The sequence below is a fragment of the Oncorhynchus keta genome, chromosome 26, assembly GCF_023373465.1.
Source record: "Oncorhynchus keta strain PuntledgeMale-10-30-2019 chromosome 26, Oket_V2, whole genome shotgun sequence".
In the NCBI taxonomy this organism is placed as follows: domain Eukaryota; kingdom Metazoa; phylum Chordata; class Actinopteri; order Salmoniformes; family Salmonidae; genus Oncorhynchus; species Oncorhynchus keta.
In genome coordinates, this window is record NC_068446.1 from 6053526 (window position 1) to 6081369 (window position 27844).

Here is a 27844-nt window from a genome sequence, read left to right on the forward strand (position 1 = left end):
GAGGGGCCCCATTGTTGTGGATCAGCGTGGCAGACATGTTGTTGCCTACCCTTACTACCTGGGGGAGGCCCGTTTTGTGAAGTCCAGAATCCAGTTGCAGAGGGAGGTGTTTAGTCCTATGGTCCTTAGCTAGTGATGAGCTTTGTGGGCTCTATGGTGTTGAACACTGAGCTGTAGTCAATGAACAGCATTCTCACATAAGTGTTCCTTTTGTCCATGTGGGAAAGGGCAGTGTGGAGTGCGATTGGTGGATCTGTTGAGGCGGTATGCATATTGGAGTGGGTCTAGGATATCCGGGATTATGCTGTTGAGCCATGTCCAGCCTTTCAAAGCACTTCATGGCTACCGACGTGACTGCCACGGGGTGGTTATCATTTAGGCAGGTTACCTTTGCTTTCTTGGGCACAGGGACTATGGTGGTCTGCTTGAAACATGTAGGTATTACAGACTCGGTCAGGGAGAGGTTGAAAATGTCAGTGGAGACACTTGCCAGTTGGTCTGCGCATGCTTTGAGTACATGTCCTGGTATTCCATCTGGCCCCGCGGCTTTGAATGTTGACCTGTTTAAAGGTCTCACTCACCTCGGCTACCGAGAGCATTATGACACAGTCTTCCATAACAGTTGGTGCTCTCGTGCATGCTTCAGTGTTGCTTGTCTCGAAGCGAGCATTAAAGGCATTTAGCTCATCTGGTAGGCTCTTGTCACTGGGCAGCTTGCGGCTGAGTTTCCCTTTGTAGTCCGTAATAGTTTTCAAGCCCTGCCACATCCGACGAGCGTCAGAGCCGGTCTAGTATGATTCAATCTTTATCCGCTTTGCTTGTTTGATAGTTGTTATGAGGGCATAGCAGGATTTCATATAAGCGTCCAGATTAATGTCCCACTCCTTGAAAGCGGAAGCTCTAGCCTTTAGCTCGATGCGGATGTTGCCTGTAATCCACGGCTTCTGGTTGGGATATGTACGTACGGTCACTGTTGGGACGACGTCGTCGATGCACTTATTGATGAAGCCGATGACTGAGGTGGTATACTCCTTGATGAATTGGGATATGCTTAACACCCTGGCCATCCTACAATCTAAGCTAGATGCCCTCAATCTCACTCTAATTATCAAGGAACCTACCAGGTACAACCCTAAATCTGTAACGATGGGCACCCTCTTAGATATCATCCTGACCAACTTGCCCTCTAAATACACCTCTGCTGTCTTCAACCAGGATCTCAGCGATCACTGCCTCATTGCCTGCGTGCGTAATGGGTCCGCGGTCAAACGACCCCCCCCTCATCACCGTCAAACACTCCCTAAAACACTTCAGCAAGCAGGACTTTCTGACCGACATGGCCTGGGTATCATGGAAGGATATTGACCTCATCCTGTCAGTAGAGGATGCCAGGTTGCTCTTCAAAAGTGCTTTCCTCTCCATCTTAGTCAAGCATGCCCCATTCCAAAAATGTAGAACTAAGAACAGATATAGCCCCTGTTTCACCCCAGACTGCCCTTGACCAGCACAATAACATTCTGTGGCGTTCTTCATATACAGCGTGGTGAAGAAGGCGCAACAGCGACTCTTCAACCTCAGGAGGCTGAAGAAATTTGGCTTGTTACCTAAAACACTCACAAACCTTTACAGATGCATCGATAGCATCCTGTCGGCCTGTATCAACGCCTGGTATGGCAACTGCACCGCCCTTAGCCGCAAGGCTCTCCAGAGAGTATTATTGTCTGCACAACGCATCACTGGGGGAAAATTACCTGCCCTCCAGGACACCTACAGCACCCGATGTCACAGGAAGGCCAAAAAAATCAAGGACATCAACCACCCGAGCCACTGCCTGTACACCCAGCTATCATTTAGAAGGCGAGGTCAGTACAGGTGCATCAAAGCTGGGACCGAGAGACTGGAAAAAGCTTCTATCTCAAGGCCATCAGACTGTTAAACAGCCATCACTAACATAGAGATGCTGCTGCCAACATACAGACTCAAATCTCTGGCCACTTAAATAAATGGACTTAATAAAGGTATCACTAGTCACTTTAAGTAACTACACTTTAATGTTTATATCCTACATTACTCATCTCATATGTATCATATGTATACTGCATCTTGCCTATGACGCACAGCCTTCTCTCATCCATATATTTATATGTACATATTATTTTTCATCCCTTTACATTTGTGTGTAGAAGGTTGATTTTATGAATTTGTTAAGATAACTTGTTAGATATTACTGCATTGTCGGAACTAGAAGCCAAGCATTTCGCAACACTTGCATTAACATCTGCTAACCATGTGTATGTGACCAGTAACATTTGATTTGATACCTCACGCTGTCTTTTGTTTACGCAAACGTTTTTGGGTCAAAAATGACAAAACAATTGTTTAAAATTAGCATCAGCTAGAAACGCTATAATGCGTCAGGAAATAGTTTGGTCAATGTGTTTGGACTGGTTCCTGTCCAAGAAAACAACAACCTCTGCCTTTCTCCCTCCCTAACCTATAGGATGTTTGGCTTACATAAGAAGGTGATCAGTGTGGTCCATAACCTGCTGTCCAGCCATGACTCTGACCCCCGCTACGCTGACCCTGAGGTCAAGGCCCGTGTCGCCATGCTCTACCTGCCACTCATCGGCATCGGCATGGAAACGCTGCCCCAGCTGCACGACTTCACGGGTGGGTCTAAATTCTACATTTAGCCTTCCGTGTCCCAAACTTTCAGGAGTCTGTAGATATGTGGAGTTTATCCATACTTGAATGGCTGTGTGATTAGATTAAAGGACTATCAGGTGGCTTTAGAAGTCTTTGGGCATCCCACTGGTTCTGGTGCTGCTCAGGAAAAGCACATTAAACAACGTCTGCAACTCTGATGTGTGCTACTCCTGACTAATTTAGTTTTTTTGCTTGTTGATCCTGATTGTTCCCCCCCCCCCCCTCATTTCAGTAGATTCTCATATCCAGTGGGGCCGCCCTGGGGGAGCTCAGGGGTCCGCAGATGGGGCCGGGGGGGGATGAGTCTGTAGAGGACGGCAACAGCATGATCAGTCAGACTGTTGCCGTGGCGATAGCGGGGACCTCGTCTCCAATGTCCCGTCCCAGCAGCTTCCTGCTCAACCCACAGGCAACTACAATTCCTGTTCTCTCTTTCTCTATCCCTTCCTCGCTTATTCCCTCTGTCTTTTTTTTCCAGACTCTCTTTCTCTCCTTCTGTTAAGTTCCCCCTTTCTTACCTCTTTACTTTCATAACTCTCTGTTTTGCTGACCTTTTTTCCCTTTGGTCTCTTCCCATCTCCCTCTCTCCAGGCCAGTCGTCCGCACGCCACCTTCTCAGCAGAGTCCAGTCGCAGTCTATTGATCTGTCCGCTGTGGGTTCTGAAGAATGCAGATAAGTGTGTCCTACAGAAGTGGTTCACTGACCTGTCTGTCTGCTGGACATGCTCTACCTCTGTGTCTCCTGCTTCGAGTACAAGGTAACGTGACACCTGGAGCACAGAAAAAGCATGCGCGTGTTGTAGATCTCTTGTAGTAATGCCTCAAATCTGTAGAACCACGTCAAGCCTCACTTGACAGTCCATTATTGCGTGCCTGGATAAGACTGGGTGGAGAGAAACTTATTTCAAAAGGTTTTATTAATTTGTACTTCCCAGGCTCTTATGAGTTGTTTTTCAAATCGGTACATGTACAGTTGAAGTCAGAAGTTTACACACACCTCAGCCAAATATATTTAAACTCAGTTTTTCACAATTCCCGACATTTAATCCTAGTAAAAATTACCTGTCTTAGACCAGTTAGGAACACCACTTTTTTAAGAATGTGAAATGTAATAGCAGAATGATTTATTTCAGATTTTATTTATTTCATCACATTCCCAGTGGGTCAGAAGTTTACATGCACTCAATTAGTATTTGGTAGCATTGCCTTTAAATTGTTTAACTTGGGTCAAACGTGGGTTAATTTTGGCCCATTCATCCTGACAGAGCTGATGTAACTGAGTCAGTTTTGTAGGCCTCTTTGCTCGCACACGCTTTTTAGTTCTGCCCACAAATGTTCAATAGGATTGAGGTCAGGGCTTTGTGATCGCCACTCCAATACCTTGACTTTGTTGTCCTTAAGCCATTTAGCCACAACTTTGGAAGTATGCTTGGGGTCATTGTCCATTTGGAAGACCCATTTGTGACCAAGCTTTAACTTCTTGAGATGTTGCTTCAACATATCCACATAATTTTCCTGCCTCACGATGCCATCTATTTTGTGAAGTGCACCTGTCCCTCAGGCAGCAAAGTACCCCCACATCATGATGCTGCTACCCCCGTACTTCACGGTTGGGATGGTGTTCTTTGGCTTGCAAGCCCCCCCCTTTTCCTCCAAACATAACGATGGTCATTATGGCCAAACAGTTCTATTTTTGTTTCATCAGATCAGAGGACATTTCTCCAAAAAGTACAATATTTGTCCCCATGTGCAAACTGTAGTCTGGCTTTTTTATGGCGGTTTTTGAGCAGTGCCTTCTTCCTTGCTGAGCGGCCTTTCAGGTTATGTCAATATAGGACTTGTTTTACTGTGGATATAGATACTTTTGTACCTGTTTCCTTCAGCATCTTCACAAGGTCCTTTTGATTGATTTGCAGTTTTCGCACCAGAGTATGTTAATCTCTAGGAGACCGATTGCGTCTCCTTCCTGAGCGGTATAGCGGCTGCGTGGTCCCATGGTGTTTATACTTGCGTACTTTTGTTTGTACAGATGAATGTGGAACCTTCAGGCGTTTGGAAATTGCACCCAAGGATGAACCAGACTTGTGGAGTTCTACAATTTTTTGATTTCCCCATGATATTAAGCGGAGGCACTGAGTTTGAAGGTAGGACTTGAAATACATCCACAGGTACACCTCCAATTGACTCAAATGATGTCAATTAGCCTGACAGAAGCTTCTATGAGCTTCTAGTTATGATTTTTCCAAGTTGTAGGGCTGAGATCCAGCTAACGGGATTGATATGACAAGTGACAGTGCAGGGCGCCAAATTCAAAACAACAGAAATCTCATAATTAAAATTCCTCAGACATACAGTGGGGCAAAAAAGTATTTAGTCAGCCACCAATTGTGCAAGTTCTCCCACTTAAAAGTATGAGAGAGGCCTGTAATTTTCATCATAGGTACACTTCAACTATGACAGACAAAATGAGAAAAGAAATCCATAAAATCACATTGTAGGATTTTTAATGAATTTATTTGCAAATTATGGTGGAAGTATTTGGTATAATTATGGTATAAGTATTTGGTCAATAACAAAAGTTTCTCAATACTTTGTTATATACCCTTTGTTGGCAATGACAGAGGTCAAACGTTTTCTGTAAGTCTTCATAAGGTTTTCACACACTTTTGCTGGTATTTTGGCCCATTCCTCCATGCAGATCTCCTCTAGAGCAGTGATGTTTTGGGGCTGTTGCTGGGCAACACGGACTTTCAACCCCCTCCAAAGATTTTCTATGGTGTTGAGATCTGGAGACTGGCTAGGTCACTCCAGGAACTTGAAATGCTTCTTACGAAGCCACTCCTTCGTTGCCCGTGCAGTGTGTTTGGGATCATTGTCATGCTGAAAGACCCAGCCACATTTCATCTTCAATGCCCTTGCTGATGGAAGGAGGTTTTCACTCAAAATCTCACGATACATGGCCCCATTCATTCTTTCCTTTACATGGATCAGTCGTCCTGGTCCCTTTGCAGAAAAACAGCCCCAAAGCATGATGTTTCCACCCCCATGTTTCACAGTAGATATGGCGTTCATTCGATGCAACTCAGCATTCTTTGTCCTCCAAACACGACGAGTTGAGTTTTTACCAAAAAGTTATCTTTTGGTTTCATCTGACCATATGACATTCTCCCAATCTTCTTCTGGATAATCCAAATGCTCTCTAGCAAACCTCAGACGGGCCTGTTAAACCCACCACAGTGTCTGATTTCAAATAGGTTTTTTTTGTTCGATAATGTCCATCATTTATGTCCAAATAGCTCCTTTTGTTAGCGCGTTCACTAGGAGCAACCAACCACAGATTACCCACTTCCTGGTTGTTGATTTTTCTCAGGTGTTTCCTGCCATATGAGTTCTGTTTTACTCACAGACACCATTCAAACCGTTTTAGAAACTTCAGAGTGTTTCATATCCAAATATACTAATAATATGCATATATTAGCAACTGGGACTGAGGAGCAGGTAGTTTACTCTGGGTACATCTGCGCACCTTATTCATCCAAGCTTCTCAATACTGCCCCCAGCCATAAGAAGTTAAAGTCAACTTAGTGTATGTAAACTTCTGACCCACTGGAATTGTGATACAGTGAAATAGTCTGTCTGTAAACAATTGTTGGAAAAATTACTTGTCATGCACAAAGTAGATGTCCTAACCGTCTTGCCAAAACTATAGTTTGTTACAAGAAATGTGTGTAGTGGTTTAAAAACGAGTTTTAATATCTCCAACCTAAGTGTATGTAAACCTCCGACTTCAAGTGTGTGTGTGTGTGTGTGTGTGTGTGTGTGTGTGTGTGTGTGTGTGTGTGTGTGTGTGTGTGTGTGTGTGTGTGTGTGTGTGTGTGTGTGTGTGTGTGTGTGTGTGTGTGTGTGTGTGTGTGTGTGTGTGTGTGTGTGTGTGTGTCGGAGAGGTTAGGTTGCAAGTGGAAGTATCAGTTGGACCTTGTGTGCAGTTGACTGATAAAGTCATCTTACTCGGAGAGCTTTCCTACTCTCAGAGCTTTCCTACTCTCTTCGGCTCACCGTACTCTTATATAATCCATCTCTATTCCATTTAACCTCTCTTGCTGTGTTGGTGTGGCGCAGTAACCCTGTGTAACTTCTCTCCATCCTCATCGTGGGAAAAGGCCCATGTTGTTTTCACCACCATGCAGGGGAAGAAGGCCTTTGAGCGCATGAACAGCCTGACCTTCAAGAAGTCCAAGGACATGAAGGCCAAGCTGGAGGAAGCCATACTGGGGAGCATCGGGGCACGGCAGGAGATGGTCCGCCGCAGCAGGGGACAGCTGGGTACACACGGAACACACACACACACAAGTGATCTGAAAATGACCATACCATCTCTCTCGCCTTTACCTTCTCTTTCCCTTTCGCTCCACATCTCCTCACCCTCTCTACCCCTTTGCCTAATTTGTCCATTCTCTCCTCCTCTTATGTCGTCCCCCCCATAGAGAGGAGTCCGTCAGGCAGTGCCTTCGGCAGCCAGGAAAACCTGCGCTGGAGAAAAGACATGACACACTGGCGCCAGCACAGCGAGAGGATGGACAAGTATGCTTACGCTTTCACACACACACACACACACACACACACACACACACACACACACACACACACACACACACACACACACACACACACACACACACACACACACACACACACAGAGAGCGAGATAGAGAGCGATGCATGCACACATCGCCATCTCACAATCCACTCGGGCCCTATAGTGGGCTTCTTAAAAGAAACAAGAATCTAGTTTGAACTGAACAAGCCCACACCGAGCGATATGGGTTGGATTCCTGATGCTACAACAGCAGAATACACGCTATCCTATTGTTTTTAGATGCTCCGTGTTTAAAACGCCTGTAAGGCACATGCGTCTTTTCCTCTGTCCCATTTAATCTGTTAACTCATTCCTCCGAATGTTCTCTCGTGTCTCACCGTGCCTCTGTATAGGAGCCACAGATCACTCAGGTATTGTATTGAATGGTCAGTGTGAGTCAGTGTGCTGCAGTGCTCTGAGTTTCTCCTGCTGCTTTGGTGACCTGACTCATTACCTCCGAACCCTGACCTCTGACCCCCTAACCTCTCCTGTAACGGTGCTTGTGGTTTATGTCTGTCTGGTGCCTGCAGTGGGACTGCTGGTCCTTTAATCAGTGTGCAGTGCTCATTTGGGTTCTGACTGATGTGTGTCTATTCCCTATTGTGGGTTTAGATGGGGGAAATCGATGTGATTCTGTCGCAAATGGTAGGCTCTCAATTGGTTGATTCAGCATGTGTGACAATTTGCACAGTAGAACATGTAGATGATTGTACAGCATGTTAGACTCGTTTGTAATACTGAATGTCCATTCATCAAAAAAAATAAAATGGAAAAGCACTTTCATAGAAATCACCTATCTTCTATAGGTTTGGCCTCTCTACCCCTACCGCTCTCCATCTAACCAGTGCCCCCCTAACCTTCCTCCTGTCTTACCTCTGCTGCCTAACATGCTGACCACACCACTCGCGTCACGTGCACGAACTTTGCGAAATAAATTTACACGTACATATTATTCAATCATTGCAACCACATTGCTCGCAAGCGTCTACATGGCGTCTACATTTGTGACGCTCAACGCGCTTCAAGTCCGGGCTTCAAGTAGCATCTCCTCATTGGCTTTTAGGACCATATACCCACATGCCATCTCCTCATTGTTTTTTAGGAGCGTATATCCACGTGGGTGATTGAAAGATGAACTGAGGTCCGCACTCCAGTCAGTTGCTGTAAAGTTGGTTGCCAACCTTCATATAAAGTCCAACAAAAAAAAAAACGCCTGAAGGAAGGTTTACCGTTTTATCTATGGATGAATTGTCGGAGTAGTGGACCTTGTGCATTTCAGGTGAAATAACAACCCAGTGTTTATATCCCAGGACAAATGAGCTAGCAACAGCAAGCTAGCTAGCTCTATTGCCATAAATGTTTAATGCTTTTTGACCTGTTCCCAAATTAATATAATTGGTTCAGAGTTTGTTTTGATATTTCAACCTGCGTGTCCTGATTGCTTCTGGTGTGGGTGAACAAAATCAACGTGTGCGTGTTGACCCACGTACGCGTCCGGTTTGGTCAGCATGTAACTAACCCCCCCCCAAGGGTTGGAAGTGCGTTTGGGTCCCTGGTCCCCTGCTCTCCTCTCATCGTGTAGCTACCGTGTGCTCTGGACTCTGTGGTGTACTGTGCGAGTGCAGGTTTAGAGACAGTATCCTACTACACAGCCCAGGGAGTCCAACCCAAACCCAGGAGCAGTAGTAGTTAGGTGTGTGACTCGTCAACTGTAACAAAGCATGTCATAACCCCCCACCACCATCATCCTATTCTTCAACCCTTCATACACCAAACCCCTTACAGTACGTTGCACATGGAAGAACTCCTGTCTGTGTGCGATGGCTCAAATGTGACTGACAGGCATGATGAGTGCTGTGGCGTTCAAGGGGACCCCATGAATATGGAGCTGGCCAGCGGCCATTTTGGAGAGTGTCTGACCTTCTGTCACGTCCTGTTTCCTGTGGCAGGACCCGAGCGGAGCTGGAGCATGAAGCACTTATTGACGGTAACCTGGCAGCGGAGGCCAACCTGATCATTCTGGACACTCTGGAGATCATCGTCCAGGTACAGAGGAATGACGTTTCCACCAGCAGCACTGCAGATATTGTGACGAGAGAGATGCAAGACTTTGCCAGACTCTCACACAGTCGCTAACAGTATCGGCGCATGTGTACGTGCACAGGTTCGCTTCACGCTCTTGCAGCGTGGCAGCCAGGGCACCAAAATATCTAAGTATAGCCTCGCGCTTCAACCCTCTTAGTCGTTGTGGAAATGTACCCACTATGCTGTTTACTCTGTGCACCTATGTCATATCGCTGAGTCTACCTTTAAGAGGCACCGGACTCCTCACAGAAGCACACAGTCCGGTTGAAAGATGGACACATTTGCAAACCAAATTTCCCTCTGGGGATAATACAAATGTATTGATTGATTGTGGTATGTATTTTGAAATGTTGTTTTGTTTAACCTTTACTTAACTCGGCAAGTCCATTTAGAGCAAATTCTTATTTGCAATGACACTATTTGTGTATCCTAGATGGTGTCTGTGACAGAGTCGAAGGAGAGTATCCTGGGGGGAATGTTGAAGGTGCTGCTCCATAGCATGGCCTGTAACCAGAGTGCCCTCTACCTCCAGCACTGCTTTGCTACACAGAGGGCTCTCGTCTCCAAGGTCAGAATTGACTTCCTGTCTACAATGTTGTCGATATCTTCCATCGAGGAGTTGCAACTTTTTAAGGAGATTTTGTGAGGTTGATTTGTAAAACGTCTGCGTACTGTCATAGTATTGTCTGTTTATCATACTTACGTACATTTCTCTCTCTGTGTGTGTGTGTGTGCGTGCGTGCGTGTAGTTCCCAGAGCTGCTGTTCGAGGAGGAGACCGAGCAGTGTGCTGACCTGCGTCTACTGAGGAACTGTAGCAGCAGTATTGGCACCATCAGATCCCATTCCGCCGCTTCGCTCTACCTGCTCATGAGGCAGAACTTTGAGATTGGCAACATAAGTACAACGCACAGCAAACACGGACACATAAGAGTACTGTCTACCTGCCCGCTACCAATTTCCAATACAACTATTGATCCCTTTAGGACAGGTTCCATTGTCCATGTAGGTGTCCTGTGTTTTCGCCGTTTCTCTGACTGGCCCTGCTCCTTTCTGTAGAATTTTGCCCGGGTGAAGATGCAGGCGACCATGTCCCTGTCCTCCCTGGTGGGAACGTCTCAGAACTTCAACGAGGAATTCCTCCGGCGTTCCCTGAAGACCATCTTGACCTACGGCGAGGAAGACCTGGAACTCCGGGAGACCACCTTCCCTGACCAGGTAACCGCAGCAGACATGCTGGATGTCAATAGATTAGTACGGACTTACTGACATTTAACCCTTTTTAGTTATTGTGGTACTAAGCAGTGGAAGTACTTGTTCAATATATAAAAGTGCTTCAGTATACAACACACAAAAAAACTGATGAAAATGGCGTCAGAAAATGGCTGGCAGGAAAGGGAATACTTTGTCCAATCACGTGAGATGATGATGTCACCTTATTACCCATGCTTCATGTTTCTATCTTTTGTGTGTACTTTAGGTCCAGGATCTGGTGTTCAACCTGCACATGATCCTGTCTGATACAGTCAAGATGTAGGAGCACCAGGAGGACCCAGAGATGCTCATAGACCTCATGTACAGGTATGGAACACACACACACTGAGCTTTTCTTCAAGGCGTTGCTGCGTCTGTGTCCAGGATCGCTAAGGGTTACCAGACGTCTCCAGACCTGCGTCTGACGTGGATGCAGAACATGGCGGGTAAACACTCCGAGAGGACCAATCACGCGGAGGCAGCCCAGTGTCTGGTGCACAGCGCGGCCCTGGTGGCGGAATACCTCAGCATGCTGGAGGACCGCAAGTACCTGCCGGTCGGCTGTGTCACCTTCCAGGTGAGGGCAGGGGAAAATACTATTTTAGGACTGTAGATTTGACTAGGAAATCATCCTGGAGAGACATGGTACTGCAGGTTTAGTCCTAGCTCAGTGCCATCACAACTGACTCCAATTTATCAACTGAACATACAGAGTAAGATGTTGTAAAGAAAAAGTAATACCAACGATTAACCCATTAGAGTGTTATGTCTGTGTCTAAATAACGAGTGACCATGTGAGACTCGTCTTTCTCCGTTTCAGAACGTCTCTTCCAACGTGCTGGAGGAGTCTGCCGTGTCAGACGACGTGGTGTCTCCCGATGAGGAGGGTATCTGCTCGGGGGAAATACTTCACCGAGGCTGGCCTAGTGGGGCTGCTGGATCAGGCTGCTTCCTCCTTCTCCCTGGTGAGACTCCGAGAAAGAACTACTGCACTTAAGATAGACCGGAGGCAATCCACAGCTGGTTTATCTGTGACACGTGGAGCGTTGTCAAGGCTTATTCTAACCACTCATAGGAATAAATACTTCACATAACCACACCTGGGTCAAATATTTAAGATGCACTTAATCGTTTTTGCCCGGTATAGTGGAACCAATGGAATAGTCCCAAAAGTGCAAGCCCCAAGCTAAATCAAGCGCACCTCAATACTTTCAATACCTTTTCCCAGGCTGGGATGTACGAGGCGGTGAATGAGGTGTACAAGGTCCTGATCCCCATCCACGAGGCCAACCGGGACGCCAAGAAGTTGGCCACCATACATGGTAAACTACAGGAAGCCTTTGGCAAAATCGTGCATCAGGTAAAGCCACATGCTTTTATTTAGCTCTTGCCCTATACATACTGTAGGTATAGAGAACTGACAAGACAGGACTGTTACGTGCCCAACAGACACTGTTACGTGCCCCACCTCTGTGTGGAGGTCGTTTAGGACTGCCTGTCTGTGGATCTTACCCGTGCATGTCTGTGATTCTGGGACAGAGAAACACGTACTGTGACTGTACTGTGCCATGTGTGTGTTAGGAGCATGGACCCACCAGTGCATATTGTCTGTTGGAGGCATTGCAGGAAAGAGTATACCAAATATTTACACTCTCAGACCGACAGTCACTGCAGTGTACCAACGTGACTGTAAACGTGTTTACATTGTCTTTTCTTTGTCACCACAGAACACTTGCTGGGAAGTAGGTCCTAATGGTTCCTGCTCATTTACTTTTTTGTCTCTACTTCATATTTATTATTTGCTAGTTGTGTTGCTCTCTGATGCTATGTTACATTATACTGTACCGTCCATTAACATCTACCTAGACTGGGTGCTGTCCGTTTGTCCCTCCGTTCAACCAACTGTGGGACTGCTGATGCCATGTGACGGCCAACAACCCTCCTCCTCTTCCTCCTCTTCCTCCTCTTCTGCTCTGTCTGCGGAAGAGGTTGTTTTAACGTGACCGTTTTGGCAGGCCTTGCATGGGAGCCCCAGTGTGATACTAATGGCAAGTCTTGGTGAATGAGGACTTCACCTACTTGCACCCCTGCCTTGTCAGACCGTCTCTCATCAACAACAAACAGTCTGGTCTGGTGTCAACACTGGTCTGGTTGGGTGTCAACATCTGGTCTGTTGCCCACTCGCCTGTTGTCACAACTCATCTCACAGGGTTCGATTTTAGTCAGATATTCGTGCTGAGGATACACTCCCCCAGGTTGTTCTCTCGATACACACAAACCAGAGCCCTTTTGTAATAGAACAAATGAACCACAAACCAGTTTCAACTGGATCCACATTCGGTTAAGAAACGTTGAATTTCAAGAGGGTGCAAGTCCAAGGATTTTGGACTGGATTGTTAGATTTGTCCCACCTCAAAGTGAAATGTTCTCCCTTTTTTATTTGGAAAAAGACAAACTAAATCGACCCCTGAGTTCCTTCATTCATACTGCTGCTTATTATCTTATTATCTTATTAACTGGTATTAACCTGGTGTGTTGCATGACAAGGACAGAACACTCCTCCTTTTTCTCCTGAGGGAACTTAAGGACTGGGAGTACAGCTCCCTGAATGTTTCCAGGGACTGTGGAGCTCCACCATGACTGCATTCTCTTCTTGTGCTCTCTTATCTTATCTCTCCCTCTCTCCTTTCACCTCCCTTTACTTCACTCTGTCTTTCTCTGCATGTTTCGTGTCGTGTGTTCTTAGTCAAAAGGAATAGTTTGGGTATTGGTGGTTGCTGTCTATTCCATTTGCCTTGGTTTGTGTTGTTCTTGTGGTGTTCTTGTTTAGTTTCTCGAATGAATTACCTGGAATCCTGATTGAAATGTGTTCTTGTTTTCTCCTTTTGATTTCCCTGGTTGCCATGCCGACCCCTCCTTCCCACTTTACTAATTGTGTGCTGTGGTAAGTTTCTCGTTTGCGGATGACTTTATTTCTGTTACTTTTTTGAAGGGGAATGTAAATGCAATGAACCACTGACAAACAACCACTGAGCCAAATGGCAGAGCAACTGATCACAGGAAAATATGCTCTGTATTTCACTCTGTGCTATATACCTATATTGCCAAGGCCATGTAAGGTAAGACAATTGTTCAATGCAGCCAATAGGAGCAGTACTGGGAGCTTGCAGCCTTCGAGTTGATCTGGTTTGGCTCAGTCCTGACCTGTTTCTGTACAGCCACGTATATATCCTCCTCCCCCTCTTCACACACGACACACACACACACACACACACACACACACACACACACACACACACACACACACACACACACACACCGTTTTCCTTAGCTGCTCCACTCCTTCCTGAAAAACCACAGAGCTCTCTGCTTGACCAGCGCCTGTTCATTTCATTTGGCTCTGTCCATCCTCATTCATCTGCCAGTTTAAAGGCTTGGGTACCGGGCCATCTGGACCTTAGACCGTGACAGACTTTTTACACGTGGACTCAAATCAAGTCCGATGTTATTGGTCACACACACACACACACACATATTTATCAGCTGTTATTGCGGGTGTAGCGAAATGCTTGTGTTCCCAGATCCAACGGGGCAGTGGTATCTAACCATTCACACGTCAACACAACACCCAGAAGTACGTACTGTTTCTAGGCCATATTCCAATCTGATCAGCGATAACACATCATTGGTCAACGTGGTCATTGACAGAGCCTCTGAAAGTTGTTTGTTTATTCAAACATTTACATTAGCCTAAAAACGGTGTCTATTACGCTGAAGGTCGTTGGTCTGTGTTCGTATTTGGTGTTGCGATTGAAGTGTTTGCTGATGATGAGAACTTGGAACTTGATGGTTTCACTGAGTTGGATGGATTTCAGCTAATGTATCAATAGTCTGGCTCAATAGTCTGGCTCAGACACGGTTATTACCGTGCTTTATCCTTACACTTCTGATGACATTCTGTGTAAAAGCAACATGTTTTTGTTCAAATAGCATGCATGCATGCGCTTATATTTGACATTTGCCCACGTAAAACATGTTTTCTGTCTGACAGGATGGGAAGAGAATGTTTGGTACTTACTTCAGAGTCGGATTTTACGGCTCTAAATTTGGGGACTTGGACGAGCAGGAGTTTGTGTACAAAGAGCCTGCCATCACCAAGCTAGCAGAGGTCTCACACCGACTCGAGGTAAATGGCAGTTTGTCTCAAACTATCTTTTGGTTATTTTTTTCCAATTAGGCCACTGTTGATAACAGTCCTGAAATGTTTCACAGTCAAGTTTTCAAGATGTTGGACTTTCAAGATGGAAAGTGTCTCTTGCTACAGTACATTATGTTTTGGGACCGTATCAACGGTGGACTAATGAAAGAAATACCAAAAGATTGTTTTTCAGTGGATTTTTCCTTTAGGTAATGGTCTCGGTCTCCTCTGTGAGAGAGCTGGAGCACCGAGTGTGTCCTGTGTGTTTGATCTCTTAGGGGTTTTATGGCGAGCGCTATGGGGAAGACCAGGTGGAAGTCATTAAGGACTCCAATCTAGTGGACAAGTGCAAACTGGACCCAAATAAGGTGCGTGTGGCGGTGGGGGAGAGGGTTTGTGGGTAAAGATGTAATTCCAAATAATCACTTATTTGAATATTCATTTAGGTTATTTGAAGGCTATTGGTTATTAATTGGTTATTTATGTGTATTGTGGTTCATGTTGGTAAAACATCATGTTAACCAGGTGTCACTGTGTGTCTTTACTGTGTCCAGGCTTATGTCCAGATCACGTACGTGGAGCCGTACTTTGACACCTATGAAATGAAGGACCGCATCACGTACTTCGACAAGAACTACAACCTGCGGCGCTTTGTCTACTGCACGCCGTTCACGCTGGACGGGCGGGCGCACGGGGATCTGCACGATCAGTTCAAGCGCAAAACCATCCTGACCACCTCCCACGCCTTCCCCTACATCAAGACCCGCATCAATAATATAATAATAATATAATAATATATGCCATTTAGCAGACGCTTTTATCCAAAGCGACTTACAGTCATGTGTGCATACATTCTACGTATGGGTGGTCCCGGGGATCGAACCCACTACCCTGGCGTTACAAACGCCATGCTCTACCAACTGAGCTACAGAAGGACCACATCATCCACAAAGAAGAGGTGAGGCACTGGCACGTCATCTCATAGAGTACTCATAGACTCATACTCATCTCATAGAGTGACCATTACATCTCATAGAGTACTCATAGACTCATACTCATCTCATAGAGTGACCATTGCATCTCATAGAGTACTCATAGACTCATACTCATCTCATAGAGTGACCATTACATCTCATAGAGTACTCATAGACTCATACTCATCTCATAGAGTGACCATTACATCTCATAGAGTACTCATAGACTCATACTCATCTCATAGAGTGACCATTACATCTCATAGAGTACTCATAGACTCATACTCATCTCATAGAGTGACCATTACATCTCATAGAGTACTCATAGACTCATACTCATCTCATAGAGTGACCATTACATCTCATAGAGTACTCATAGACTCATACTCATCTCATAGAGTGACCATTACATCTCATAGAGTACTCATAGACTCATACTCATCTCATAGAGTGACCATTACATCTCATAGAGTACTCATAGACTCATACTCATCTCATAGAGTGACCATTACATCTCATAGAGTACTCATAGACTCATACTCATCTCATAGAGTGCGATGTTCTTACTGACAATCATTCGTATGAAAAACAGGCATATACAGTGGGGAGAAGTATTTGATTAATGAGTGGAGAACAGGAGGGCTTCTTAAAGAAAAACTAACAGGTCTGTGAGAGACGGAATTCTTACTGGTTGGTAGGTGATCAAATACTTATGTCATGCAATAAAATGCAAATGAATTACTTAAAAATCATACAAATGTGATTTTCTGGATTTTTGTTTTAGATTCCGTCTCACAGTAGAGTGAAGTGTACATTACATCTCATAGAGTACTCATAGACTCATACTCATTCAAAAAATGACAGACCTCTAGAAAATCGGCAGTGTATCAAATACTTGTTCTCCCCACTGTATCCCTCTGTTAATTTTAAATATTGAAGCAATTGTCTCTACTCTCTACAGCACTCCTTCCGTGGCCTCCAACTGCTCTTAAACGCAGTAAACCAAATGCATCTCAACCGAGCTGCCTGCACCCGCATGCCCACTAGCATCACCACCCTGGATGGTTCCAACCTCTGAATATGTGGACATCTATATACCTAGGTGTCTGGCTAGACTGCAAACTCTCTCTTCCAGACTGACATCAAACATCTCAATCAAAAATCAAATAGAGTCGGCTTTCATCTCAACAAAGCCTCCTTCACACGCTGCAAGCTTACTCTAGTAAAACTGACTATCCTACCATCTCACTAGAGTGATGTCATCTACAAAATGGCTTCCAACACTCTACTCAGCAAACTGGATGCAGTCTCATCACAGTGCCATCCGTTTTGTCACTAAAGCACCTTATACCACCCACCACTGCACTTGTATGCTCATTACTCCCTCATAGAGTACTCATAGCCAGACTCATCTCCAGAGTGACCATTACATCCATGCTAGGTACTCATAGACTTATTCCAGACCCACTGGCTCCAGGTCATTTACAAGTCCATGCTACTCAGTTCACTGGTCACGATGGCAACACCCATCCGTAGCACGCGCTCCAGCAGGTGTATCTCACTGATCATCCCTAAAGCCAACACCTCATTTGAGTACTTTTCCTCAGTACTCTGCTGCCTGTGACTGGAACATTACATCTCTGATTGGAGACTTTATCTCCCTCACCAACTCAAACATCAGCTATCCGAGTGCTAACCGATGTTCAGCTGACAATAGTCTATAGGTAAATAGCTCACCCTTTTTCACCTACCTATTCCCATACTGTTTTTATACTGTTTTTATTTATTTACTTTTCTGCTCTTTGCACACCAATATCTCTACCTGTACATGCCCATCTGATCATTTATCACTCCAGTGTTAATCTGCAAAAAATGTATTATTCGCCTACCTCCTCATGCCATTTGCACAAATTGTATATAGACTGCCCATTTTTTTCTACTGTGTTATTGACTTGCTAATTGTTTACTCCATGATAACTCTGTGTTGTCTGTTCACACTGCTTTGTTTATCTTCTGCCAAAATCGCAGTTGCAAATGAGAACTTGTTCTCAACTAGCCTACCTGGTTAAATTTGAAATAAAAAATTAAAAAATAAAAAGTCTGCTTTCTCCATCTGATCGTCAATCCCTGTCTCTCTGACCCTGAGTTAGATAAGCTCCATGCCCATTGAGGTGGCCATAGAGGATATGCAGAAGAAGACCCAGGAGCTGGCCTTCGCCACTCACCAGGACCCCTCCGATGCCAAGATGCTGCAAATGGTCCTGCAGGGTTCTGTGGGGACCACCGTCAACCAGGGACCTCTGGAAGTGGCCCAGGTGTTCCTTTCTGAGATCCCCAGTGACCCTAAACTCTACAGACACCACAACAAACTACGCCTCTGCTTCAAAGACTTCACGAAGAGGTGAAGTACCAATTTCCGCTTCGAGAGGTCAATAAAGTTTATTCAATTTAAAGTACTGTTGTTTGTAAATCAAGATTATGGACTCCAATTCCCTGTGCTGTATGCAACAGGTCTTATTGAAGTCCAGTGCTCTGCTCACACCTGTCCTATTGTCCTCCATACAGGTGTGAAGACGCCCTCCGTAAGAACAAGAGTCTAATTGGTCCAGACCAGAAGGAGTACCAGAGGGAGTTGGAGAAGAACTACCATCGTCTGAAGGAGGCGCTACAGCCACTCATCTGCAGAAAGATACCCCATCTTTATAAACCTGTGCTGCAGGTCACATCTCACAGGTGTGTGTGTGTGTGTGTGTGTGTGTGTGTGTGTGTGTGTGTGTGTATGTTGACAAGCAGGAACATGCTTGTGAACATGAGAAACGGTTTAACTTTAAACTAGGGGTGTGCCGATCTCGTCATACTGGAAATTCGGAATCTTATCCATTTTATCACACTTGATACTTGTAATCAGATTTACTCTGAAAACCCGGACGTGCGCTTTAAATGCTGGTAAAGTCTAAACCTCAAGTGCACATTACTGCGCTATCACTCAGAGTGCATCAATATGTTCCATGTCGTGGAATTATTCTAATCAAAAGGAGAGACTTGTACATTTCTTCAAAACAAGTAAACATTCTTATTTAATTACTGCAGTAGTTGAGCTTGTCAACAAGCCCCCCCATAGGTGATACGTTGAGCCCAACCAGCAGGACCACAGCATTTTATAGCAAAGTCCATCCTCCTGGATGTTCATGGCAAACAACAGATGTATGGAATGGGTCACAAGGTTAAGATTTGTATGAAAGATGCTAATAATTCACAGCAAAGGCTATCCGCTGTCGAGACTGTTCTCGTTGTGTAGAAACCAGAGGCCCCACCAACTCAGTACTGGAGCCATCTCCCCATGGTAACCCAGTACAGAAACACCAACTCATGCTATGGAATTCGGTCTTGTTAGGTTCATCACCCAAAGACATGGTAAATCTTCCGTCAGCATTAAAGCTCCTAGAGGCCCATCCTCAGTAGAACACACACAGATGAAAGTGTTCTGAGAACCCCCCTTATTCTGTTGCATAAAACAACCATTTGATGCATTAACAGTATTATAACATAATCTTGCAATTTTCTCCACCATGTCCTTCATTCATTCACCCACATGGTTAAATGACCCCGACAGATGAAAATGCACATGATTTACTTAGTCCCATTTAATTATCAACGAAATAGGCTAATAAATAGCCTAATGTATGGCTGGCTACTAGTGCCTGCATTTATTCCAGACGCAGATTTAAATGAAGGTAGGCTAATTCGCTTGCCCCTGTATATTGTTTCACTTTCGAGAGGAGCAAAACGTCTCTCTACTGACACTTATGCCGCAACATTTGTGTAATAAAAATAAACTACATTTGTAATTTTATTTTCTAATGATCTGTATCTCGGTAAAACTTTTCACTGACTTGTTGATGCTCGATTCAAAATGTAACAAAGTGGATGATTTATAACAATGCATATAAAATGTAAGTGTAGCCTACATACAAAATGGTGTTTCTGGTCTAGCAGTTACATGAAACTATGCTATTATATATTCAGTATTTTGGGCTTATGTAGAATACTGATGAATCATTAAGTGATCTTGCGAGACATTGATTCACCTTAAGTTTTACACTTTATTAAACAAGCATCGCTCCGGTGCGATCTGGTCGATCTACACCCCTGTATAATAGAATGTGTCGGTCTACGAGAGGATCTCCGAGAAACTCCTCATTTAGAAATATTTGTCATCTTCATTTACACGGTTTTGGCTGCACCCTTCAGCAACACACTATCACAATAAATGTAGGTCTACATTTCAAAGGAAAAAACTTATCTCACCTGGGATTAGAAGCCTGACTGTGAGCTATCTGTCCAACTTAAGTTTTGTGCATGTTTTACTGACTTTGATCAGCAGATGGTGCTGTGTGACTTCTGTTAAGGACGCTCATGGGTGAAAAAAGGGTATGGTCACGTCAACGTTTTTAATTGGCCGGTACAATATTTGTCACAGGAAAAATCATGTCCAGCTGGTGTTTTTAGCATAGGGATAAGTATGCCAGGTTATCCGATAGGGAAAAGCTAACAAGTAGCGTTATATCACGTGCAACTATGGCAACAAATGTTTTTAGAGACCTAGAAACAGTTTAAATGTGAACTGCTTCTAATGTTCACAACACTTTCAAATGTTTTTAGAGACATAGAAACAGTTTAAATGTGAACTGCTTCTAATGTTCGCAACACTTTCAAATGTTTTTAGAGACATAGAAACAGTTTAAATGTGAACTGCTTCTAATGTTCACAACACTTTCAAATGTTTTTAGAGACATAGAAACAGTTTAAATGTGAACTGCTTCTAATGTTCACAACACTTTCAAATGTTTTTAGAGACATAGAAACAGTTTAAATGTGAACTGCTTCTAATGTTCACAACACTTTCAAATGTTTTTAGAGACATAGAAACAGTTTAAATGTGAACTGCTTCTAATGTTCACAACACTTTCAAATGTTTTTAGAGACATAGAAACAGTTTAAATGTGAACTGCTTCTAATGTTCACAACACTTTCTTTGGAGTGTTTATGGTGTTAATTTGGACGTATGAAGTACTCCTATTGCTTATGTTTTGTCATGCATTCCCCTCCACATAAATATGATTTCCTGCTTTTGCTTCTGTTAAATGCAGCAAACGGACAGCTTCACCAGGTAGTTTGGTATTCTGTGATTTGGAATCACCTCTGTAAAACTGTCTGCACTTGGTCTCTACTGGGTGTAAGGCTATATGCATGGCCAATCTGGCTTGGCTTCTCCATATTTCACTGACTTTGGTATTCTGTGATTTGGAATCACCTCTGTAAAACTGTCTGCACTTGGTCTTACTGGGTGTTTGTCAATCTGCATTCCTTCTCCATATTTCACTGACTTTGGTATTCTGTGATTTGGAATCACCTCTGTAAAACTGTCTGCACTTGGTCTCTACTGGGTGTAAGGTTAAATGCATGGCCAATCTGGCTTGGCTTCTCCATATTTCACTGACTTTGGTATTCTGTGATTTGGAATCACCTCTGTAAAACTGTCTGCACTTGGTCTCTACTGGGTGTAAAAATGCATGGCCAATCTGGCTTGGCTTCTCCATATTTCACTGACTTTGGTATTCTGTGATTTGGAATCACCTCTGTAAAACTGTCTGCACTTGGTCTCTACTGGGTGTAAGGTTAAATGCATGGCCAATCTGGCTTGGCTTCTCCATATTTCACTGACTTTGGTATTCTGTGATTTGGAATCACCTCTGTAAAACTGTCTGCACTTGGTCTCTACTGGGTGTAAGGTTAAATGCATGGCCAATCTGGCTTGGCTTCTCCATATTTCACTGACTTTGGTATTCTGTGATTTGGAATCACCTCTGTAAAACTGTCTGCACTTGGTCTCTACTGGGTGTAAGGTTAAATGCATGGCCAATCTGGCTTGGCTTCTCCATATTTCACTGACTTTGGTATTCTGTGATTTGGAATCACCTCTGTAAAACTGTCTGCACTTGGTCTCTACTGGGTGTAAGGTTAAATGCATGGCCAATCTGGCTTGGCTTCTCCATATTTCACTGACTTTGGTATTCTGTGATTTGGAATCACCTCTGTAAAACTGTCTGCACTTGGTCTCTACTGGGTGTAAGGTTAAATGCATGGCCAATCTGGCTTGGCTTCTCCATATTTCACTGACTTTGCATTCTGTGTTCTTTTTTTCCACAGGGATTCCTTCAGCAGAATGAGTCTCCGCAAGCTTGAACTTTGAAGATGAAGAGCATTTTTTAAAATTAAGAATCATTGCCTTAGTTTATTCATGTGTAAAGACCGAGTCAGCGTTCCCGATAGCGAGCAGACGGAAAGCTAAAGAAGTGTCACCACGAACTCGGTACGTCGTACAAGTGTCTTATTCGTTTACGCAACCAGTGGGTTTAACAAAGTGGATCTTACTACGTATAATGTCAAATCTGTATTGATATTTCATGTGTTTTTTTATTTACTGTGTATCAATGCATTTTACGACTTGAACGTTTTAATATTTAATCAAAAATTGGAAGGAAAGAAAACGTGCAAAATATGTACCGACACTATTTATCAGCTTTCTCATTTTTAGTTAAGCTACATTTTGTTTTTAGTTAGGGAAATGTTTTAAACGTTGACATTGAATGGTTATGTATTTTTTTGTTTACTATTTTACTAAATAAATATTGGAACGTCCAAATGGGTGAGTATTGTTCTTTGAAGACGAAAAAGACAATCTTGAAGAACTCTTGGGCAAACAAAGAAAAAGTTTTGCTGGTGTTTTATTAAATGTACAAGAGAATCTACAAATTAGGAGGAGCGAGAAGTATGAAATATGTGGGAATAATTCACATGCAAACGAATCTACTCTGGACTTTTCTGGTTTCAAGACCAAACAATTTATTTTAAATCTTTAGAATATCATATTTTTGACAGCAGGGAAAAGATTCATAGAAATGATGTTTTACATAAGTTACAACTTTATTGCTTATAGTAAATCATATGTATGATCTTTCATAGGGCCAGAACTTGTTTAACTGGAATGAGGTACTGCTGTTGGACAGAACTTGACAAGAAAACATGCAATGTAGGCTAAATACGTTCATCCATGATGCAAAAACATGTCTTATTCAATACGATGTTGTACTAGCATTTTGTAAAGTCATTGGCTAGGTATTTATTGACTGCTTGAATGTATTTATACAATTTTGTACAAAATAATAAATCGACCAAGAAATGTTATTTTCGACAACGTGCAAAAGTTATTCCACCAAGAATTAGACCGAGATGGTCACCTTTATCTGTATCTAACTGAACTTAAACATTATGGACCAAAACTGAGCAGCTTATTTCTGACGGTCCAACAGTATTTGAAGGCATGGAGCCAGTGTTTTCCCTAAGTAAAGCTATGGACTTCCCGGGCCGTGGGCGCTTAAAATAAGGTTGCCTAATGAGCTGTATTTTGGTGGCCTCTGGTACGTTATAATGACTTGATTCCATCTAAAATACACAGCAAAATGATTGGCTACTTCATCAAGTTGTGGTACTGTGTAGAAAGACGTGGCTTTACAATTTTAAATGACTGCAAATGTATACGAATTCAGTGTATTATTAATTCTTTTGGATGTTGTCTAGGCCTATATGAAAAGACTGGTTTCAAGTCTTACATACAGTTTTACTGCAGGACATGAATTACTGTGTCCGTAGGAACCAGGGCTATCGCTCAATGCAAGCCATTTAGATCTACGGTGTCCACAGATCGATTTATAAGCGGAAATGTCGGGTTGGATCCGGTACCAGTAACCACGCAGGTCGCCAAAACGTGACCTGATATCTAAGAGGTTTATAAAACAGAAAAATGTGTTTAACATCTTGAAAAAAAAGGTTACATAAAAAAAAAATATATAAAAATAAAAGGTTTATAAGTATTATATATTTCTGACTTCACAGATTTTTTTAATATTTTTTTTATCGTTGTCATATTTGGAACAGAATAAGTCTCTCTCCGCTACCTATTGTTCCTGCAGTGAGAAGTCACCATTCCCATTGAATGCGTTCACAATTTATCTGCAGATTAACAGACAAAAAGGTTACCAGTATGCAAATTAAGGAGACAAAATGAACAGCTCGCTCCAATGTGATTCGGTGGGCTACACTGAGTATGGTTACATGCACACAATAATGCGATTGTTGTGGGTAGACAGATTAATACATTCGATTAAAATGTTTAAATACTTGGCAGGAAGAACGATACCCCTAATAATCCTGTTTACATGCATAGCCCCCCCAAAGATTATTACCCCCCAAAAAGTATGTTTTTCACTGAGCCTTTGCTAGTCCTGTGTTAGCGGACCGCACCACCAAACTACTTACATGGACACATCAGCAAATGGCCAATCAAAATAAACGTTCTACCACAGCGACCATGTAATGTTTGGGGAGCATATTTGATTTGGAGTTTGGACATAACGTTTGTATGTGAACACTATTCTACTAAGTATTCATTTAGTTGTTCCAAACTCACTTCACTAGGTCTAAAGAGGGGGGCTTGCTCGGCTGGTGTAAACAGGTCAAATACACTACTGGAACGCCAATTAACTTGTTTACATGTCCTAACAATTTGAAAGATTGCTCAGGAAAAACAGGTTTTAATCTGTGTATTCTTAAATCTGCGTATGGTCAGAAGTACGCGATGGGGAGGGAGGCGGGGATAGGTTGACCTCAGGTCTCCCCACTGGAAGCCCGAGGTAGGAGGGAGCGGGGGAATCTATCAAATAGCGCACCTCTAACTTTGTACAGTACTAATGCAATGAGTAAAATCAGTCACACTACGAAATGCTACCAAATAAACAACAATTAATTTATAATACTGTGAATATATAGTTTCACAGACGTGAATATATAGTTCCACCACTGACCCACACACATACAAAGTGGTGTCCCTGGCGGAAGACCCTCCTGTAAAATAAAATAACATGTATGGAGTAGAGCAGGCTCTCAGGAAGTCCTCCTCAGAAAAAAAGCACTTCAGAGTCATCAAAGAGCATTCACTTCCCCTCGTTCTGCAGCAGGCTGCTCAGGGCCTGCTCCGTAGACACCCCACCTCCAGCCCCCTCGCACCCAGTCAACAAGGACCTCCTCAGCCTCCTCCTTTATCCCTCCATTACTACTGTGTCCTGGGGCCCTGGAAATCCGTCTGGATCATCTGGTGGTGATATTGTCTGTCCCAGTAGAAGCTGCCTTGTCTGGGTTGGCTGTCTGCTTGTTGCCCCCAAAGTCATAGCTGGACAGGCTCCTCTGGCCCCCCCAGCAGTCCCACCCCCTCTGAGGCCTTCTTGGCCCCCAGCTTGCTGTTTATTGTGGTGCTGGCAGAGTTGGTGTTAGCAGAACCATTTTGTCCTGTACCATTGAGACTAAGACACTTCCCCTTCATCATAATCCAACACCTCTTCCTTGGGTTGCGGACCATGCAATTTCCTACCACACTCCTCTTCCTCTCCGCTCTGCTTCTCATCCCCCTCGGGCAGGTGGACCTTAGTGTCCTTGCTGTCCATCATCCTGATGTAGGTGGTACACCGTCCGCTGGAGATGGCGACAGCGCTGTGAATGACCACAGCAAACAGCTGGTAGTGCTGCCCTCCAGTGGCTGAGGGGTGCATGCACCACTCCTCCAGAGAGCGCTTGAAAGGGGTCTGTAGTAGGGGGGGTATTCACCTTTGAGAGGCCGGCGTACGGGTCCTTCCTGAACAACACAGAGAGGGAGAGAGAGCGTCAGTCTACACATGCTGAGTAGCTTGAGACACAGAGGTTACAAAATTGGTTGCAAAACAAACACCGAACTAATCTAAACACACACTGAACCTCCTTTTTTCATCAGATCGGCTTACCAAGTACTGTTGTATAATGTGGTGTTGCGCTTCTGTGTTATATTATATCTGATTGTGTGTCGAAGTTGTATGTAAGTGGCCAAGTATCCATCCACTAACTAGAGTTAAGTGCAAAACCAAGCAGACGGGGCATTAGAAAGGACAGAGAAGCACTTGAGGTGGATGGTGACGACCTCTGGGGGGGTTTTTATCAAACGGCAGACTCCTCTCAGCCTCAGTGGTGGCAGGTCTCACAGAGGTACTCTCCTACGATCCTCTCCAACGAGGCAAACTGGCAGATGGCCCACTTCAGAGTTTTCAGCTCCAGCTTGGGGTCAGGGGAGACTGGAGGGGTGGAGAGCAGAGCAGAGGAGAGAGTGTTCGGGTGAGATGGTTGTAATATGAGAGGATATACATTGTGGAGACTGTTGTTTGGGCTGATCTTTGAAACCGCTTGTTTAAGTGGTGACTGTTCATGTATGTGTGACCATGTGCTAACGTGTGTGCACGTGTGTGGTAGATTCCGCCTGCACTGGGACACTGATGTCCTGGGAGTCTTCTCTCCTCTCAGCGTGACACTCACATTCCAGACAGCGTGTCCTCAACACCAGAAGGCCCTGGATCAAACGCTCCATCAGGTCCACACCCAGGCACTCTGGAGAGGGGAGAGGAAAAGAGGAGAGTCCGGATTCAACATAGTAATAGACAAAACACAATGGCTAAAGGGTCAAATAAAAAATATGACAGACAGGACACGGTCGATGAAGTGGATTTCCAACGACATGTACTCGGCTATGACCTCACTTTCAGCTCTCTCCTCCGCTTCCTCTCTTACTTTCTCCCGAGGGTTTTTTTCCTGTGTTCCCCACCGTTCTCCCGAGGTTGGCTACTCTTCATCTCCTCCTGGTCAGGTTCGGCTGTCTCTGTCTTCCCTCCTGTGTGGCAGCTAAACTTAGAGAAGATACTGGGCTGCTTCCCCGAGGACAGCCAAGCTCAGCTTGGGCCTCTTCTTCACCTCTGCCTCTTCAGGAGCCACCTCTTCTTTCCCTTCCACGTCGTTTTCCTTCTCTTCTTCCTGCTTGTTCTACCCCTCTTCTTCGCCTTCGAATTTTGGCGCTACAGTGATGTCACTGGAGGACTTCCTCTTGGGTTGGGTGAGAGGTTTCCCGTTTTCGGCTGACGATACTGCCTTCTTGGCCTGCCTCGGTGTCACTCTTCCTCTTACCGCTTGTTTGACCATCATCGTTAAGTGAGATTTCTGAAGTTTTAGCCTGCTCCTCTGTTGCAATTTGTTTTGGTGCCCACAGTGGTGGCAGTTTCTGGGCTTGACCTCTGACATCGTCATCCTGGTCACCCATCTGTTCCTACATTATTTGGGTGGTAGAGGTAGCTAATCAGGTCCGAAAAAACCTGGGATATAGGCCAAATCTGGAAACCAAGTGAATATATTGATGAAAGTCACCTTGTCCTAGAGAGATTTACATGGTCACCAAAACATCATGCCAGGGTAAACACAAACACAAAGCACAACCCTTATTTTAAGTGTTTCTAAATTCCCCTATGGGAAAAATGAATGGTGGAAAAACGATTGGAAACATTTCCCTGTTTGACCTCTAGGTTTTATGGGTATTATGACTCAAACTGTGGTACTCTATGAGGCAGGTGGAGGGGGCATTGCCATGAGTGTGGCCAATGGTGGTCCTGTTGGCTGCAGTGACAAAATGTAGCTGTTTTAAAGCAAATGTCCTGGAATTCTACACATTTTCCCATGGCTTATGCTATCTGAGTGACTCAAACATCATACAATCTATGAGGTCCCCATGCCATGATAAAAATATTCCTAAATGCATATTATTTTTTATATTTTGATTCTCCCGGACTGTCCAGCCTTTATGTTGGTGATTGTTAGTTCTCAAAGATTATCTTAGAAAAAAATATATACAGTGGGGAGAACAAGTATTTGATACACTGCCGATTTTGCAGGTTTTCCTACTTACAAAGCATGTAGAGGTCTGTAAATCACATTGTATGATTTTTAAGTAATTAATTTGCATTTTATTGCATGACATAAGTATTTGATCACCTACCAACCAGTAAGAATTCCGTCTCTCACAGACCTG

General features: G+C 44.1%; 1 long non-coding RNA gene and 2 pseudogenes across 1 annotated transcript; 1 reads left to right on the forward strand and 2 right to left on the reverse strand.

Moving 5' to 3' along the window:
- LOC118358623 (dedicator of cytokinesis protein 7-like) overlaps positions 1 to 23100 on the forward strand; it is a 94671-nt pseudogene extending 71571 nt beyond the window's left edge.
- LOC127911996 (uncharacterized) lies at positions 21028 to 21661 on the reverse strand. Its single transcript, XR_008080019.1, has 3 exons — positions 21490 to 21661; positions 21266 to 21379; positions 21028 to 21166 (listed from the first exon to the last, which is right to left on the reverse strand). It is a non-coding gene; the product is annotated as an uncharacterized LOC127911996 (long non-coding RNA).
- A 1479-nt stretch (positions 23101 to 24579) lies between the features above and the next one.
- On the reverse strand, positions 24580 to 26967 carry LOC118358624 (ubiquitin carboxyl-terminal hydrolase 1-like; annotated as a pseudogene).
- Between the last annotated feature and the right edge of the window lie 877 nt (positions 26968 to 27844).